Source organism: Chionomys nivalis, chromosome 8 (assembly GCF_950005125.1).
Source record: "Chionomys nivalis chromosome 8, mChiNiv1.1, whole genome shotgun sequence".
Lineage (NCBI taxonomy): Eukaryota > Metazoa > Chordata > Mammalia > Rodentia > Cricetidae > Chionomys > Chionomys nivalis.
Genome location: NC_080093.1, coordinates 57,919,711 through 57,939,583, shown reverse-complemented (window position 1 = coordinate 57,939,583; position 19,873 = coordinate 57,919,711). Strand labels below are relative to the sequence as shown.

General features: G+C 49.1%; 1 protein-coding gene across 8 annotated transcripts in view; it reads left to right on the top strand.

Moving 5' to 3' along the window:
* The window catches only part of Jakmip3 (Janus kinase and microtubule interacting protein 3), a 131,293-nt gene extending 113,461 nt beyond the window's left edge, over positions 1 to 17,832 (top strand). For all 8 annotated transcript variants that reach the window (XM_057777752.1, XM_057777762.1, XM_057777760.1 and 5 more), the window contains one exon: positions 15,493 to 17,832. The gene's annotated coding sequence lies outside the window, so the exon portion shown is untranslated. The remainder of the gene's footprint in view (positions 1 to 15,492) is intronic.
* The last annotated feature ends 2,041 nt before the right edge of the window (positions 17,833 to 19,873 follow it).

Genomic DNA, 19,873 nt, shown 5'->3' with positions numbered 1-19,873 from the left:
ACTGGACCCTCTAAGCTGAGCCTCTATTCCACAGCAAGGGTGTCTATTGTTCAGTAAGACTAGCATGCCCTGTGGAGAGTGAGCTGGCCCTTGTGTGCCATGGTGGACTTCCCACCAAGCCTCTTCCTAGGGCTGTGGGCATGTCCCTGGTGGTGCTGTGGGCGTGTCCCTGGCAGAGCTGTGGGCGTGTCCCTGGTGGGGCTGTGGGCGTGTCCCTGGAAGGGCTGTGGGCATGTCCCTGGTGAGTCTATGGGCGTGCCCCTGGTGAGGCTGTCTCTGGAGGAGCTCTGGTGGGGCTGTGGGCGTGTCCCTGGAAGGGCTGTGGCGTGTGTCTCTTTGGGGCTGTACAGGAGAACTCCAGGCGACAGCCTTGTGAAAAGATGCTCCTGTGTGAGAACAGCGAGAGATTGTGAGACCAGTCTGATCAGCAGGGTGGGAGGAGACCCTTACTCATCTTTCATTTGGGCACATGTTTTTACAAGCATGCCTTATATAATTCCCTGGTCTTCATTGGGGGCCAGGCCCCCTGTGCAGGGCACTGTGTGGTCTCTGTGGCCTCTAGTGTCTAGAGATACAGTCAGAAAGCGGTCACAAAAGCTTGTTCTAGGCTGCCTGGCTCAGCACTACAGGAAATGCCAATGTGAGCCACACGGGGGCGCTCCAACCAAGAAAACCCAGCATGACTAAGCAACAGGTTGCACATGCTCAGGCCCCTGCTGTGTGTGTGCCTTTTGTACCCAACCCCACTCTGTCACTGGGGTGTTTTCCTACTTGCTTGGCAGGAACAATTCTAACCTCAGATCATCACGTGCCTGGCCTTAAAGTTTGCCAGAAGCTGGGTGAAGTACAGTAGACACAAGTCTCAATGCTGGCTTCCTGTGGAAACAACCCTAAATTCCTAGGGAGACTCCTAGGTGGCAGGGTATGGGTGTCCCATTGGTTGCAATCACTCCTATGCTTGTGGGCAGGTGGACCTCTAGGTTTACAGAGTTACTGAGCCTTAAGTCCGAACAGTTCCCACATGAAGGCTATATTAGAATTTGTGCTGCTTTGTTAAACACCATGACTAAAAGCAACTTGGGAGGAAAGTAGTCCGTGATCCAGGGAGGTCAGGGCAGGAGCTCAACCAGGGCAGGAACCTGGAGGCAGGAAGGGATGCAGAAGCCATGAAAGAGTGCCATTTACTAACTCAATCCTTCTGGCTTGCTAAGCCTCTCCTTGTTTTCCCTTTTTCCTCTTCCTCCTCGTGTGTGTGTGTGTGTTTAATGTGCATGAGTGTTTTACCTGCATTTATGTATGGGCACAAAGTGAAAGCTTGTTGCTCTCAGGGCCAGAAGAGGGTGTTAGATCCATGGCACTATAGTAATGGATGGTTGTAAGCCATAGTGTGGGTGCTGGAAATCTGGGTCCTCTGGAAGAGCAGCCAGGGTCTTAACCACTGAGTCACCTCGCCACTTCTTATATACTCTAGGACACCTGTCTACGGGCAGCACCAACCACAATGATGTGAGCCCTCCCACATTGTTCACTGATGGAGAAAATGCCCCACTGGCTTGCCTACAGGCCAATGTGAAGCAGGCATTTTCTCAATTGTGGTTCCCTCTTCTCAAACAACTCTAGCTTGTGCCAAGCTCAAAACAAAACAAACAAGGACAGAGGCAAAACAGGGCTATGTAGGGAGTTCTAGGGGCGTAGGCAGGGCTGCCCCCTCAGAGATGCTTCCGACATTAGCGAACAGTGATAGACCAGGCAGCGTACTAGTTATGTTTGTGTTGCTGTAACAAAATAACCTGATGGAGCAGCTTCGGGGTTCCAGAGGGTTTGGTCCTTTGTGGCTGGGTCTAGGTTTCTGCGGCTGTGATGAGACACAGATCCTGATGGCAAAGCTGCTCCTCTCAGAACAGACAGTAAGCAACAAGGGAGAGGGACAGGAGGGGGACAGAGACAAGACCCTTCCAGGGGCCCATCCCCTATTACCTACTTCCTCCAGCTCTCCAGTTCAGACCTGCCTCCTGAAGATTCCAGACCCTCTCAAGGTAATGCCACCAACCAGGTTTGATGGCATAGACCTGTAATCCCAGCACTTGGAAGGCTGAGGCAGGAGAATCATGAGTTTCAGCTTAAACTGGGCTACATAGTGAGACTATATTTCAGAACAAACCACCACCAACAACAACAACAAACAAAAAGGATGCTACTAGCTAGTGACCAAGAATGAGTGACAACATGAGTTTGTTGGGGTATTTTGTGTTCAAACTGTAACTATCAGTGCTCCCCCCCCCCAAAAAATAGCATTTTGTGAGTCTGGGCTCTACTCAGACCATCTCCTGCTCCCTGGACACTAAAGTCAAAGTGGTCAAGGTAGAGGGAAGGAGAGTGAGAAGTCATGGCTACCTCTTAGCTAGTGTGCCAGCATGCTACAGAACAGCTCAGGAGCCAGAGCCAGAGGTTCCCTGAAGCTGGCTGCATTGCCTGTATATTATATAATAAAAGGAACCAGCGATCGTGGAGAATGGATTGATTCCAAGCGTGGTACAGGGACAAGCAAACATTCTCCTCATTCCCCCAATCAGAGAGAGGCCGCTCAGACACAGCAGGTAAGGAAAAGTGCATGGAGCTGGGGATCAATACTCTAGTGCCTGCAGCAGTACCAGCTCTGGAGGATCAACAAGGGACAGTCACCACAGGCCCACAACTCCAGTGGGTCAGAAACCTACCCAGCAGCTCCCAGAGCTGCAGGGGCCAGAGAGGTAAGAAGGTCAGAGCCCTGACTCCTGAGGCTCCAAGTGAAGAGGCCTGGAGATGGCTATGGGTGTGACCACTGTGACATCCCCTTATCCTACCTGAGGCTGCTGCACTAGGGTCCGTTCCCATGGCTGTCAGTCTCCAGCTGTTTGTGAGGATTCTATGCTGTAATCCCAGCTCTTGGCTGTTGCACGGTTAATAACTGGTCTTAATAATAAAAACCCAGAGTCAGATATTAGGGGGTGAAAGCTGAAAGATCAGAGAAGCAGAGCAGCCAGCCACTAGTTCTTACCTCTATGAAATTCTCAGACTGAATGGGGCATCCTGTCTCTACAAGTTCTCAGACTGAATGCCCTGAGCTCCTGTCTCCTCCCGCCTTATATTCCTCTCTCCACCGAGCCATATCCCTTTCCTGTCTCCACCTCCCTGGTGCTGGGATTTAGGGCATGTCACTCCCAAGTACTAGGATTAAAGGTGTGAGCCATCACTGCCTGGCTCCGTTTCTCTTTTAGACAGAGTCAATCTCCTGTTGCCCAAGGTGGCCTTGAACTCACAGAGAGCCGTCTGCCTCTGCCTCCCAAGTGCTGGAATTAAAGGTGTGTGCCATCACTGCCTGGCCTCTCTGGCTAACTAGTGGCTAACGCCACACTTTGATCTTCAGGCAAGCTTCATTTGTTAGATCACAAACAAAACATCACAGCTGGCCGAGAAAACCTGAGGCCCCTCTTGTCTGAGGATCAAATCCAAGGGTCTGTGCCTGTTTCTGCCCCAGAAGATGCCACTCTAGGAACTGTTGGCTGGCGCACGTGTGATACAGAAAATGCAGTGACAGAGATCACCTGCTTCTGACTGGGCATCACCATTCACCCTGTGAGCTCTTATTTTGAAATGACTTTTAGATTAAAAAAATTACAAAAAATAGGTATAGAGAGGTTTTTTTATTGCTTTAATTTTAAAATGATGTATGTATGTATGTGCACGGGTGTGCCACATTCTCTTCATGCCATGGCACCATATGGAGGTCACAGGTCAGCTTGCAAGTTAAAACTCTCTCCTATCATAGGAGTATGGGGTAGGAAGTGAACTCAAGTCTCAGGCTTGGTCAGAAGTGCCTTTACCAGCTGAGCCATCTCTCTCTCTCTCTCTCTCTCTCTCTCTCTCTCTCTCTCTCTCTCTCTCTCTCTCTCTCTCTCTCTCTCTCTCTCTAGTTCAGACTGGTCTTGAACTCATTATTCTCTTGCCTCTGCCTTCCAAGTGCTGGGATAACAGGTGTGTGTTATGACATCCAGCTGTGGGAGTCCTTGTGTGCCGTTTGCCTAGCTTCTCCTGATGTTAGTAGCCTGCATAATAATCTTAATGCATTCTGTTCCTGGACTCCAGGATGTAGCTGACGTCTTATCTCTCCACTCAAAGGTGTCAATTCTCAGTGTTTCCTCATCGTGTCAGACACGACACGCTGATAATAACCTGTGGGTTATTTTGTAGTGTCCCTCAGTCTGATCTGTCTTGCGCTTTCTCATGTTTAGCCTGAGGTGAGCACACTGCACAGCGAGAACCTTTGTGTGCCAAACAGGGGTGCCAGAGGTCAGCTTGGTGAATCCTGTGCTCACAGAACTGGGAGCCTGGGGTGATGCTTGCGTACAGCGAGAAGAAGGCAGTGACACAGTATAAATCTGCTTTTCCTCCCCAAACTCTTGTTCACCTGTGGCAGGTTCTTATGGGAATGCTGTGTCCTAGTCATTCTAATCATATCACGTATTTTCTTGAACCTCAAGCATTCTTTCAGGTTGATGCTTGTCCTATCTCCATGTCCCTTCCTTTCTCATACATACACTTTCTGTTACCACGAGATACTCCAGGCTCATCTTTTGTCCCTGTTCTAGGCCTGAGATCCATCCCTTCTCCAAGGAGTGCTTGCCCCTGTTGGAGAATAAGGTTAAGAAATCAAGATCTCTAGGTTCAAGTCTGCTTGCTGCTGGCGTGGCTTCACTCTCCAGCTTCTCATGGGCAGAGCGTGTGCCTCAGTCACTGTCCTGTTGCTGTGAAGAGACACCATGACCAATGCAACTCTTAAAAAGGAAACATTCAACTGGGGGTTTGCTTACAGCTTCAGAAGTTTAGTCTAATGACAAGGAGCATGGATGTGTGCTTAACTATGTAGACTTACCTATGTGCTTACCTATCTACTATATCTATTTATCATCTATCTATCTATCTATCTATCTATCTATCTATCTATCTATCTATCTATCTATCCTTCCATCCATTTATCTATCTATCTATCTATCTATCTATCTATCTATCTATCTATCTATCTATCTATCTATCCTTCTATCTATCTATCTATCTATCTATCTATCTATCCTTCCTCTGTTTATATATCCGTTTATCTATCTATCCTCTGTTTATATATCATCTATCCATCAGCTACTTATGTTACTTTTATTTTCACCGTTTTATACCCCTCCATTATTATCTATCTACTTTTACTTCTTCACCTATCAATCACTGTTATAACACCCTGAGTTCATAACCACACCCCCAGATTCAGACCAATGGCACCAGATTTGCTCTAACCCCACTCTCTTCTCGTTTCCAACCCCTTGCTTTGACAGTGGCGGGGCATGTGGCTCTTGTTTACCCTTCAGTTCTGGTCTATCTGAAGTCATCTCAGGATCACTGAGGCACACGTCACTCCCTAGAATGCAGCACGAATATAGTTCTGGTTGTCCTCGGTCTTACAGTGTCCAGACAAAATGTTTTTCTCCAAAATAACTATCTTAGCCAGAGTTATGGTTGCTGCAATGAAACACCATGACCAAAGCAACCTGGGAAGGAAAGAGTTTATTCGGCTTATACTTCCTTATCACAGTTCATCAGCAAATGAAGTCAGGACAGGAACTCAAACAGGGCAGGAACCTGGAGGCAAGAGCTGATGCAGAGGCCATGGAGGAGTGCTGGCTGCTGGAACCCAGGACCACCATGTCAGGAATGGCGCCACCCGCCATGGGCCGGGCCCTACCCCATGGATCCTGAAGGAAACACCCTTCAGGCTTGCCACGGTCTTATAAAGGCCCTTCCTTAACTGAGGCCCCTCCTCTCTGATGACTCTAGCTCATGTCAAATTGACATAAGACTAGCCAGCACAATAGTTTAGGGAGTCCTTTTCTGCCCCCCCTCTCCAGGGCAGTTATGCTCTGTCCTGTGTCACATCCTGTATGCTCTCTTTACCCCACATTCTGATATTTTTTTTAAAAAAATTTGCATGCAATAGTGTTTACTGTTTATGATGTGCAGTAAGTGTTCTCTGGGTTTTGACACATTGTCCACCGCCGTCTTGACAGACAGACCCCTTCCTCAGCCCTTTGCTATTGAGCCCCTCAGCCCATCCTGGGAGCCCCCTTCAGTCTTGCCATTTCAAGTCATATAAATAGAATCGCATAATCTGCAGTATTGGGACCCGACTCTCCTCCGTATTGTTTTGTGGCTGACCAGGGCATCCCTTTAAACTTGGGAGCATCTCCAGCTGAAGGGCATCAGGGCAGCATCCAGTTTAGGGCAGTTACGAGCAGTGCTGCCGTAGCACTTGCGTGCAGGGTTCGATGTGTGGGAGCCTTCATTCTTCTTGGGTCAATACCTATGATGGGGCTTCTGGATCGCCTGGGCTGACATGGTTCGTTTTATGGGGAACTGCTCAGTGTCGCAGCGCACCACAGTTTGTGTCCCACCAGCAATGCAGGAGAGCACCTGTATCTCGGTGGGGCTTTGCATGCTTGGTTTTGCAGTATCTTATTTTGGTGTAGTTCGCATTTTTCTAATGGCAAACAGGGTTGAATGTCTTTTGTAATGATTTTCCATCCGTGTATTCTCTTTGGCAACATTCCTCTTTTTTTTTTTTACCATTTTTAAATGGGTTGTTATATTCTCCTAATGCACCGTTATAAGCTTTTTTCCCCCACATAGTATAGACACATTTGTTTATCGGATATATGTATAAAATTCAAAGATATTTCCTTTTTTGTGGTTGTTTTTTGTTTTTCCAGATAAGGTTTCTCTGTATAGCTTTGGAGACTGTTTCCAGAACTCGCTCTGTAGACCAGGCTGGCCTGAAACTCACAGAGATCCACCTGCCTGTGCCTCCTGAGTTCTGGGATTAAAGAAGTGCACCACCACCACCCGGCTTTTTTTTTTTTTTTTAAAGAAGTCTTTATTGGGAGATGGCTCAGTTGATAAAGTGCCTGTCCTGCAAACAGGAGGACTTGAACGTGACTCCCAGAATCCACATCAAAAAAACAAAACAAAACAAAAAGCCAAGCAGTGTGGTACGTGCTTGTAACCACAGCTCTGTGGGGACAGATCCACTGCCCAGCCAGCCCAGTTTACATGGCAAGTTTCAGGTCAATGGAAGAACTCATCTGAGAAATAGCTGAAGAGGAGATGGTGCCTGAGAAGTGACAGCCGAGGCTGTCTTCCAATCCTCTTCACACACATGAGCACATATGTACGCATGCACCCATGTGCATACACCCGCACACACATGCATGCACACAGATAAGAAAGGTCTTGCTGGGAAGTCCAGGCACTCACTGTGTATCCCAGGCTAGCCTCAGCCTCCTGTGCTGGTATCACAGGTGTTAGCCGCCATGTCCATCCCCCAGTCCTTTGTTTCTCTTGAGTCTCTCGAGGGCGTGTCATATAGAACTTGTAATTTTGATGAAGTCTAATTGATCAGAGGGGATTGCTCGGCGGGAAAATGTTCAATGTGCAAACATGAGCGAGTGCAAAAAAAAGAAAGAAAGAAAGAAAGAAAGAAAGAAAGAAAGAAAGAAAGAAAGAAAGAAAGAAAACGTGAGCGCTCCTAGGTGTGGTGGAGGAGAATGTTTATTGTAGATACACTACGGGAGAGCATAGCCAGAGGCAGGGACAGGGACATTTAGGAGAATCCAGGGTGGTTGTGACCAGACTGAGCTGTGCCATGTGGGGAGAGGGGGAGGGGAGCCAGTGCAGCAGCCAGCAGGTCCGAATGCACAAAGAGCAGGTCACAAAAATGGTAGGATTATATAGGGAGGAGCAATCCAGCCACCCTGGGCTGGAGAACTTCGTGCCAGGTAGAAGGGTCCTGTAACAGGTAAGGACTGAGGGATGTAGGGACAACCTGGCAGCCAGGTCTGCTTTGATGTATTAAATTGGCACTTCAGCCTTTTGTCTTGGTTTGGAAACTAGCAACGAGGGCTGGAGTTTCCATGCCCAGCTCCCACGTAAAATCTGGGTCTGTGTGACAACCTGCCAGGAAGCTCTCAAGATGGAGGTCAGAGACAGGGACCCCAGAGCGAGCTGACTAGCTAGGCTGTCTGAATCAGGGAACCCCAGGTTCAATTAGAGACCTTTCCTCAACATATAAAGTAGATAGTGATGGAGGAAGAACCAGATGACAACCTCTGGGCTCCACCTACATACATACACACATTTGTACCCATACACATATAAACATGAATGCATACACACACACAAACATAGAGTCAAAAAAAGTATCATCTTTTTTAGTAGTGAACTTTGTGGTATGTAAACAAAGAAAACCCTGGCTTGTTCTAAGTAACAGATCTTCTCTTCCTTGATTCCTTCCAAATGTCCAATTCCTTTTGTGCTGCAGGCACTGTGAAGGTAGTTCAATTTTCAGGAGTGGCCTTGTCCCCTGAACCTCTTATAGGGAGCTCCTCCTCCCCTCCCTGATTAGCCCTTCTGCTTGTCTTGAATAAGCCTCCATTTGGTGGTGCATCCTGGCTGGAATGCCTCTGCTCTGTGACCATACTGGGGTGCAGACAGGATAAAGCTGCTGGCATCTTCCTTGTGGGTCCAGACAAACTCTCTGATTCCGTTTGATCCTGGGGGTTGGCTGGATCTCCAGGGACTGCGTTCCTTCCAGCTCTGGGTCTGGAAGCTCACAGAGTGTGAGATTAATTGTCAGTAGCCTCAGATTTACAGCTCCTCATGAAGCCAGCGCCCGAATGCCAATGAGCAAACCCTTCTGAGTGCAGTCTCAGGCTGCTTCCAATGTGCTGTGGTCCAGGCCAGCCAGAAGTGGTGGCGTCAATCCTCAATCCAAGGACAAACTTCTCTCAGAAAACACCCATAGTCCATGAGCATTGTGTAGACATAGAATAAAAATTAAAAAGTAATATTCTCCATTTTAACCCAAGGAACAGATCCTCCTACTGACTTAGTATATCTCATTCAGAAACAAAAAGGTACAGTAGTTTAGCAATGGTTCCCTAGGTGTGAACACTGAGTCTGAGGCTGGCCTCTCCTAGATTGGCAATTGCTATGTTTGAAGAGATTTCCTCTAGCCTCTAAGGAGCATCTAGTCCCTGCCTGGCAGCCTGCCCCACCCTGCTATAGGGGCCTGCCACACAATAGTCACAGGATCTAATCAGTAATTGGTGTTGGATCCTTTCATATGTGTGCCCTCTGTAGGGCCATTACATACAGCCAACACCCAGGTTTGACATATGGCGCAAGCCTAGCTGGCCCTTTCCCCCAGAGCTTTGCAGAGAACTCCGGCACGGCTAAAAAGATGGCTCTCCATGGTTCTCAGGTCTTTAGGAAGGCCCCCGTGCATACTGACTTTGTACTTCACATCACTGTGCTGAAATTCACCCAGAAACATCCCGAGATGTAGGTGACTCCCTCCCTGCCGGATGCTACCTCTCACCCTGTAAACCTGCATGCTATATACCAGTGAGTGGTGCTTCTTGTTCTGGGGGAATCTCGTGTGTGTGTGTGTGTGTGTGTGTGTGTGTGTGTGTGTGTGTTGTCTGTGTACCCACTGAGGATTGAAGATACTGGGTCAAGTGACACCAATATCCAGCTCAGGGAAATACTTCATACCCCGTTCTAATTCATCCCGGCAGCAACGCTTTAATTTGTGCTCTGTCTACAGTCTTCATTTCTCCTGGCAAAGACATTTCTCACATGTTCCTGAGTGTGCTGCACAAAATCTCAGACCAGAATGGAACGACTGCTGGGAGATCGAGGGTATCCCCTCCCCCTTGCTGCTCCATTGTCTAGTTCGCTCTCTTCCTCAGGAGCTTTCGCCTGGGGAGCAGCTGCCGCCCATCTATAACGTGACCATCTTGGTCTGTGCAATAATGGATCCTTTCATAGCGCGGCTGTGAGGCCATTAATAAGAGATGTCACTGCTAGAGAGGTCAGTGTCAGAAACGTAAGCAGGACACCCCCACCGTCAGCCGAGAGCAGCTGCCTGCAGCCAAGACGGGAGAAGAATCCCAGAACCAATAGGAAGCAGGGGAAAAGTGCCCACATCTGTGTGTGCCGTGGAGGGCTGCAGGGACAAGTGCTTATGTATTTGATTATGTGTGTGCACCTGCATGGAAGCGCCTGTGCATTTGGTTGTGTGTGTGACACCCACCCATCGGGTTGGTTATAGCTAAGGCGAAGGGAGGCTGAGCAAGGTGCTTAGTATCTGTCTGTCCATCACGAACAAAGGCCTGGAAGTGCCTAGCCTGCCTCCACCCCTGAAATTGTTCCTTCCCTTTATTCAGGCAAGGCCTCTCCCTTTTAACAGTCCTCTAAGAGTTGAGGTGGGGGTCCCCCGGGTAGGAACGAGCCCAGTGTCTCCGTGTCTCCAGACTAAGCTGACAGGGTAGGAGGAGGGATACAGGACCCTGTGTAGTCACTCTGCTGCCCCGTGCTCTCCAGATCTCAGGAGCTGTGGCACCAGGGCTCTGACTCCAAGCCTTTAGGCGAGACCACTGTGCTACCTGATGAATGAAAGTAAGCCTAGGGCACGGCACAGATCCCACGGTACAAATCCCCCTCCCTGCCTGTGCTGTGCTCTCTTGTCTGCCTCCAATCTCTGCTTGCCTCTTTATCACGGTGCCTAAGGTACGGCACTCTGTAGCAGCAACCCATTCTGTCCCTGTCCTCTCCAGGGCCTCCCCTATGAGGACAAAAGAGAGATCACTTGAGGCCCCTACTGGTGCACTTTGGGTGGGAACAATGGAAATGTGAGAACTTCTAGGACCCAGGTTGTGGCCCAGCCTTTCCCTGCTTCTCCTGCCTGCCCCCTGGGGAATGGTTGGAAGACTTAGCCTAGGGAGGTCAGGCTCCTGGATTTCTACCTAAACGAGGTGTCACTCAGATTCTTGAATTGGGTTCTCAAAGAACTGGGGTCCCAGAGGCAACCACAACTGTTTCCTGGAGCTTCTGACCTTGCTTAGCGGGGAGGACAGCAGCGAACCCAGGGTGAGCCTCGTCCTCTAGAGAAATAGCCCACTGAACACACATAGCTGTATACAGAACAGGCTGATTGCAAAGGTTGGCTCATGTGACCCCAGAGGCTGAGACACACCCCCCCAGTCTGCTGCCTTCAAGCTGGAGCCCCAGAAGGAGGGGCTGAGAGGGTTGAGCTCGATTCCCAGTCCTGCAGTAGCAATTTAGATGCTTCAAAGGGAGAAGGAGTTTCAAAGGGAGCTTGAGCCAGGGATCAAGCTGAGCCCTGCTCAGGAGCAGGGAAGTGAGTTGCCGAGCAGCAAGAGGCCTGGCCTGTGCAGGATCTGCAGCTGTGCCTGCCAGCTGGCAGATATCAAAGCAAGGAGACCTGCGACCACCCCCACCCCCCATTCTGGTTCACAGGCGGGGCACTTAGGGCCTCAGAGAAGCTTCTGAGCTGGGGAGAGAGAACCATACACACAGTTGTCAGCACCTCTGGGAAGCCCCAGAGGGAGGCCAGGAGCATCTAGTCCCTGCCTGGCTCTAAGGGGCAGTCCGTGTGAGCAGCCAGTGCTCTTCTCAGGAGAGCAGGTGAGGGACTGGACTGACCTGAGGCTATAGGGAGCAGGCCACTGAGGGAAGCTGTGGGGACTGGGTCTATCTGCTAGACCAGTGGTTTAGTTGGAATGGCTGTGAGAAAGGAAGAAGATGCTAAATCGCTGTCTGATCAGGTTGATATTATCCTTGATATTATCCCAAATTAGAGTGTTGGGAATGCGGCTTTGGCTCCAAAATGGCCTTGGTGTGCCGCTTGGTTCTGTCTGGCCTGAACTTATTTGGCTAATGTGACTGGACAAACAGAGTTCACCAGGAAGATTCTGCTTTTAGCCCATCCTCTAGTGTCTTGTGGTCGATTACTCTGGGAACCCTGGAGCATAGTGTTTGGGGGCTGCAGGGTCCTAACCTTCCCAATAGGCTCCCCAGATGGGACCTCTGTCTCTGTATCCTGACTGAGACTGTGGGCCCCCAGCTTTTTTCCAGTGTTACCATCTGCAGCCATTGATTTCGATCCAAGCTGCACTCCTGGGGACCCAGGAAGGTGTTCATCTCCCGTGCCAACAGCTTACTGTTTCCCAACAGCTGAGAGCCTGTGGAAGTTCCCAACGCAAACACAGGCCGCTCCCTGACTCTGTTTTGACATAAATCAGCGTGCTGTTTCCCCATCCATATGCCAGGGCCATTTCTTGCGCTACCCATGTGTGTTGCTTCTGCAGCTCCAAAGGAGTCCTCATGCCTGCTGGCTGGGCTTCCCACTGCAAGTGCAGGGGGCGGGATCAGGGACAGCCCTCTTGTTACCATCCTACCCTCATCTCCACCCCACATTTTTGGGTTCATGAGTTGAGTCCCTGGATGTGTTACCAACTTACTGGGTATCCCCACTCTCACTGCAACCCAATACCGAAGTTTCATTACCTGCTCGCTCACCAGAGAAAGGGCAGGCTGTGGCCCAGAGGCTGCCTTCTTTAAACGTGTCACCCTGCCACGAGGCAGGTAGTGGCCTCACAGTCTCCAGTTCGAGGGGGCTCGGAGCTGGCAGGGGACTCCCAGTTGTGTTCTGTATCCTCCGCAGCCAACATCTCTCCTGGAAGCTGGCCGGTCAGTCAGTTCCTCTCGCCTCTCTCCGTAAACTGTAAGCTCTAAAGGAGGTAAGCGGCCGGCAGTGCCTCCAGGCGTCACTGTGAAGTCCTTGCTATGACTCCTGATACACCCAGATACACACTTACTGCATGAAAGGGCAAACCAGCAAATGGCTATGCTCATGGTGGCTAAGGACCGTGTCCTGTCTGACCACAGCCTCTTGGCCCGCTGTGCTTCCCGGTGGCAGAGGAAGTGGAATATTCTAGGGTCACCAAGACCACCCTATGCTGGACAGCGCAGAAGGATCCACGGGACTTGACACATTGTCCCACTGTGGTTGAGTCATCACCACAGCTGTGTCATTGCACACACAGGGGAGTGGGGAGCACAGGCAGGGTAACAGGGTCTTGGGCAGGTTTCTGTGCTCTTCCCTTCCCATGATGTTTCTATGGAACATACTCTCCACAGAAGGGAAACACAACCACATTTATGCAACGCTTCCGCTGGTGGAAGTCCACCTGAGGTGCATAATTCTAGGCTTTTGGGAGGTTTGCTTGGTTGGACACCCAAACCTGGTCCACTAAGTTTCAGAGCTGGGAGGGAAGGCAGGGCCTGCTGTCGTCTGAGCCTATATGTGGTCCAAGCAGGTAGTCTTGTTTCAGAAGGTGTATTCCCAACTCCAGGTTGTAGGCAGGAGAGTCGCTTCAGACTTCCTGACTACAGAGGCCTTTTGAGTGAGGAGTGGAGGTCTGAGCTAGCACTGGGCCAGTGGGTGCATGGAACATTGAGGATCCCTATGGGCCACAGATACCGAGGCCAGATACACAACATGGTTTTACTCTTTCTTACCCTGTGCCCTGCACGCCTCCAACCTGACTGAAATCTTGAGCTGAAGCTGACCTAGTGTCCAGAAAGGGAATAAATGGAGAAAGAATAGTGTATTTTCAGAGGCTTGAACTTGGGGAGTGGGATGGAAGGGGACTCAGGAGGACTAGAACCTGGGATCAAAATGATGTCTCTATGTATGCACCCAGAATGCATGTTATATGGACGTACGGATGCATGCATTGTGTGGTGCAGTCATGGGTGAGGGAAGAAATTCAGCTGTTTTAGAAACTGTGCATGCAGGGCTGGAGAGATGGCTCAGAGGTTAAGAGCATTGCCTGCTCTTCCAAAGGTTCTGAGTTCAATTCCCAGCAACCACATGGTGGCTCACAACCATCTGTAATGGGGTCTGGTGCCTTCTTCTGGCCTGCAGGCATACACACAGACAGAATATTGTATACATAATAAATAAATAAATATATTTTAAAAAAAGAAACTGTGCATGTGTATATGGGTGTACACTGTGTGCCTGTATATATATATATATGAATGTGCTATCTGCATGTGTGTGCTGTATTATGTACAGATGTGCACCAGTGTACAAGTATGTTCAGTGTGCCTGTTTAATATGGCACAGTCATGGCTGAGGACAAAAAGCCACCCACTCTGAAACTGTGTGTGCATGCGTGTATGTGTGTGTGTGTTTGCACATGTGGACCTGCACATGCAGTCACAGATGAAGGCAGTGGTAATGAATGGAGTGTGTGAGCAAAGCGGAGGAAATACCGACTCAGAAAGCGATAGGGGGAATGGCCCCAGGCAATCGAATGCCCTTTGTCCGTCCGTCTTAGGGAATCGCTATTTAAGATTCTGAATTATTTTCAGTGGATTTTTGTTTCTTCTTGTCATGTGTAGTTCATACTCTGCACAGCTGATCCCATAATTCATGGAGTCAGTGCGTGGGGTGGGCGGGCTGATGGGTATGTTGGTAAGAGTCTTAGTGGGGAGGGTGGAGAGTAAATCATCAAGGCCTCAGGCCTCCTCAGCCGAAGTGTCACCATGGGAATTCCCCCTTAGCCTCCTTGGAGCTTTGATTTTGTACCTGCAAAATTAAAGGTCTAGAATGGAAAGAGTCCCCCTCCCCCCATTTGAATGCTCTAAAAATAGGTGGTCTATAACAACTCATTTAGAAGTGAATCAAATTAAAGGCAGAGAAGGTGTTATCATAATGACAGCATCGATTCCAACTCTAATGTGTGCAGAAGTTAGCATATGTATAATGTGTCTTTTTAGCTCTTTAAAAAATTTTAACCTTTACTATTTTAAAAGTTTTTATGTGTATGGATTGTTCTGTCTGTCTGTGAACAGCGTGTATGCAATGCCAATGAGGCCAGAAGAGGGGGCTGGATCCCAAAGAGCTGGAGTTATATTAGCTACCACAGGGGTTGTAGGAATCAAATCCTGGTCCTCTGGAAGAGCAACCAGAGCTTTTTAACCACTGAACCATTTCTCCAGCCTCTATTTTTTTAAAAAATTCTATGTGAGGTGGTATCCTCTTAGGTTAGTGTGAGCGTCTGTCCTGGGTCTTCCCTCAACCCCTGCATCAGGGACTGATCTACTTGAAAGAATCCTTAGAAGCTCCTTTGGTGGCTAGACACTTTAAAAATCTGAAGGGCATAAGAGAAAGTTAGAAGCTAGCAGAGGTACTTTTTTTAAGCTCACAGAAGAAAAGGAGATTGAGAAGAAATTGGTATCCTCCAGCAACCACCGAGGGAAGGTTCAGCTGAATCCTACAATGAGAAATACAGACTAATTCCACTCTGTCTATGACTGTGCTGTACCCTAGGAGGTGTCTGCTCAGCAGAGGCTCCGGATATGCCAGCACCACCATAATGGGACACATGGCCCACGGGAGGAGCCAGTTTGATTGCAGCCCTCACTCTCGGTGATCCTCTTGACCCAGCTTCTTTGAGCGCTGCCCCACATTCTGAACACTCCTGTGTGTGTCTCAAGTACGTTACACTAAAGCCCTTGTTTCTACTCTTTCTTTTCCAGAGAGAAAACGGTGCACCTATGAGGACCGTTCAAGTGAGATTTCCATTATTCTTGATGGGCCATCCACAGTCCAGGAAAGTCTTCCCTTGTGTGGACCAGAATGCATCCCTGACTGGAGAAGGCCCCTTCTGTCCTCATCACACCCTTGATAGTCTAAGGTTGTCATCCTCTGTGCTGAAGTTAGAAGGGTGCATGAGTTTGCTCAGTGAAAGGTCGGTGAATGGATTAGAGCCCTTTCAAAGCACCTAGAAGTTGATTGCCCTGGATGGTGAGCTATGCGGCTAGGTGTGACCGCTGCATTCAGCACTGTATATTCCAAAGCCCAGTAGGCAGGGGGAGGAATAAGAAGGTTGTCTGAAAGCATTAAGTTCATTTTACATTTGTGTCAGGAGAAGTGATGCGGTGTGGTGCAGATGACCGAGTGGTTATAGACCCCTAGGTCAAAATCAGAGGAGAGCTTACAGGATTGGACACATAGGCCTTTTCTTCAGTGGCTGCAGGATTTCTGCTGGGAAATGCACTAAGTGCACTTGGTCCTTCCTGTTGTTGTTCATGCCGTAGTTTCTGATGTACTTGGACAAGGTTCTAACCCAGTTATTGCTTCCCTAGCTGAGTCTGACATTGGGTTTGGTCTTTGAGTCTGAAATCTTCAGTCCCGAGTGCATGGTATTGTCTGATTTAAATGGCTGCCTTCTCTTGGTCCATTTTCTGTACTCAGCACTGAATGGCAAGAATAGCCTATATTGGTGATGCTGCCAGATCTGTAGGTGAGAGAAACCACTGGGTTAGAGACTGATGGACTGTGCAATACAGGCATCTAGAAACTGTCTCAGTTCCGTGTAGCTCCCTGCCTACCAGAGCTCCTGGCCCAGCTCTAAGTGAACCTGCAAGAGACCAGTAGCTGATTGGGAACAAAAAAAAAAAAAAAAAATTGCACTGGAAACTCAACCCACCTCACATCCCTCTGTTTCAGTTGGATCATGGCTTTGCATGTTGTGTGTGTGTCTGAAATGATTTAATAATAACCCCGACACTCTAAAGCGCAGGTCTGGGAACTTCGGTATTTGGTGTTGTTTGTTTTAAAGAAAGACTGCAAGAAAGAGAGGCATGTAGATAGGTACTAGTGCCCATGAAGTTATTATTGTTTATGTGTAAAGTATATGTACATAGAAAGGAAAATGGCTCAATGAATGTTAGGTGATATCCCACAAACCAAACTGCGTTTCCACCCAGCTGTATTCCTGAAAGCACATGATTAGCTGGACAGCTGTACTCGCTTTAGATCTCATTGTGGTTACTCATGTGTCATAAGCACCTTCTTGTCACATGATCCCAAGGTCGGATATGAACTTTGGGTGCATGTGTGGGGGTGTACATGTGAGCCTTGGTGACCAATTCTTGCTGCCAATGAGCGTCTGAAGAGCTCATGCATTTCAAAAGTAAGGTGCATTTTCTAAACCCCAGGCTGAACCTTTTAACCCCAAGTGCTGGGTTAGCTGGGATTCCCTCCCACATTTGAGCTCTTGCTGTTAGCTCCTAAGAGAGGACATTTGTGTACAATGGCAAGAAGAGGGACCCTGGCGTGTCCCCCAGGAGCTCAAACTGTGTCACTGAGGTGTGGGCCTCCACTTTGTGTTGCGTTAAGTTGTCAGCCCGCTCACTCTGTGCCTGCACGACCCCGAACAGCATAAGCATTTTCGTTCATCTAAACTGGGAATCCACGGAAACTGCAGAGTCCTTTGTGAACAGCCATGTGGTGTCTACTTTGTTTCCATGGTCTAGCGTTCTGTTGCTGAAGGCCTATGGCTGTGACTTAAGTCTCTGCCCTCGCAGACTCTGTAGCCTTCAGGAAACCCGAGTGCCTTACACGGCTTGTAAACACCACCTGGGAGTCAGGAGGGAGGGTGGAGAGTGGCTTCGAGGCACTGATAGTTGGTCAGCTCTTGCCGTCGCTCCGTCATTGAACCCTTACGGTGGGTTGTGTTATTACACAGTGATGGATTTAAGTTTAGGCTCAGGAAAATCGTATTGTGAATATATGTATCAAAGCATATATTTATTGTATCTTTTCTAAAAAGCTTTATTGTAAACTTATGCAAAAAGGAGCAGAACTTGGTTTCTCGTGGCAAAGTGCCAGGCAGTATTTGTGTTCAATGAAGCGATCCTTAACACCCCTCTCTAAACACATGACCTTTCCGTTCAGTGCTAAACAGTATTCCCAGGCTTAAACTAGGTTTGTATGGTGGTCAATTATAAATTTTACACATATTTTTGTATTGTGGTTCCTATAATATATACCAGAGAATTTTTACTTATTTGTAAATTATTGTACAGTTTTAATAAAACCTGTTTTAAATCCTAACTCAAGGTGTCTCCATGAATATTATTAAAGTATGAATTTATTATCTGTGTTAGCGTTTCCTGTCTTTACCATCTGGCCAGCAGTGCCTCTTTCTATTCCAGAAAGGGAAATTGAATCTGTGCCCTTTGGGGAGGGAAGTATACACCTTATCTGCAGCCTCTTCCAGAGATACCTAAAGTCATTGGAAGGACAGTCCTTTAGTAGGGGGAATCTGGCAGCGACTTGCCTAGAGTGGTGACCAGGAAGGTCTCTTCCAATGGCTTTATCCAGAATGTAGCCTGGAGAAGAATTCAAGTAGCTAAGGAAGGGAAAAGAATTTTGGTATCTCAGACAGCTGGCTACATCCATTGTGGAGACTCTCACACTGCTGAGGAGTGGAGGCTTACAGGGGAGTGGGAGTCCCGTGGCAGGTGGGAAGGAACCTGGATGACAGGCCCATGGGCCCCCAGTAGAGTGTCATAGCAACTTATTGTCCCAGCATGTGGTTGAAAGGAGTTGACTGAGTGGACAATGTAAAGGTGGGGGTCTTTTTGTTCAAAATCCATCATTGTAGATTCCACGGTGACAACAATGATTGTCCTGTGACCTTCTGGACTGGGAGTGTGTCTGAGAGCACCTCTTCCCTGTCTCACGGCAAATCCTTGACCTTGGCTTTAGAATAGGCTGTCCTTGCAGATCCTTAGATCCTCTTCTTGATCCTGACTCAGCGTGGACGCTCCCGCAACACTTGGAGTAGAATAGACGCCATTTTCAGGGCTCTCGCCAGGCCTTCTGAGTGTGGGGCAGAAGTTGTGTCCTGAGGGCAAACCACCAAGGTCCTTTAGGACAATAGGCGTTTCTGGTCCTGCCCAGCTCATTCAGCACCCTCTGCGCATGGACAGCATCAGCTCAGAAAAGCTTTTGTGGGAGAGAACCTGAGGCTGCTGCACGACCGGTTCCAACCGGTTCCACGTGTCTTGCGAGCAGACCTCATGCTGAGGACACCTGGCCTCAAATCTCCCACTCCCACCTTGATGGCCTCGTGTCCCTAAGTGTCTGTGAAGCCTCTGTCTGAACTCAAACTCGGCGTCATCTTCCCTGCCTTGAGGACGCCATGGAAAACAAGGTGCTACCAAAGAATGCAGCACTTGGCAGGGCAGAGATCCTCGAGTCAGGGAGCTACACCGGGAACCACGTGACCCCTTGGAACGACCCCGAAGTACCAGCAGAGATGATCCAAACAACACAACCTGTTTCCGGGGCCTGCCCAGCGTGGACTCAGCCCGTGGGGCCCAGCAGGTAGAGGAAGCAGGAACCAGGCTGTGGGCAGGATGTCGTAAGGTGTACCCGAGAGAGACCGGGTGTGTGTCTGTCAGCTATCGGTTCCACTGGATTTCTCTACCCCGAGTCTCCACCTCCGTCTTTCCCTGGCAATCCCCAGACCAGCCCTTTCATCTCTCTCCATCTGGGCTGTTTGTCTCTGCCCCTCCAACTTGTTCTCTCCCTCCTGCCCCAGATTGGTGTGGCCTGCCAAAGAACAGTATGCCTAGCCACCACGGTTATGTGGTCGCGTCAGGTTAGGCTCTTGCGTTCCAGCCTGAAGCCATTCCTTAAAGATGTCTGAATTTTGCTAGAGATACCAAGCGAGATTCCGGCTCCTGCAGAGCCTCCGCCCAGATGTGAGAATTGGTTTTGAACCCTTGAAGCCTGGGGTGCCTCAGGCCACCACAGAACAAGGCTAGGTGGGACCAGGCATCCCTCCTAACCTTCCCCAATGCAAACTTCATACATGTTTGTCCCGACAAGTCACAACCCATTCTTTTCCACTCAGCACAGGCGGAGTGGGGTTCAATGCTCACAGCCTGTGATCTCTAGGGTGCTTTTTGGGGAGGGAAGGATAGAAGGAAAAGGAGAGGGGAAGGGAGAGAGGGAGAAAGGGAGATCCGGAGCAAGCGAGCACAAACGAAATCAGGAAGGAGGGGCCCGGATGCAAATGAAATAGGTAGGCGGGGCCCACATGCAAATGAGTTAATAGGAGCC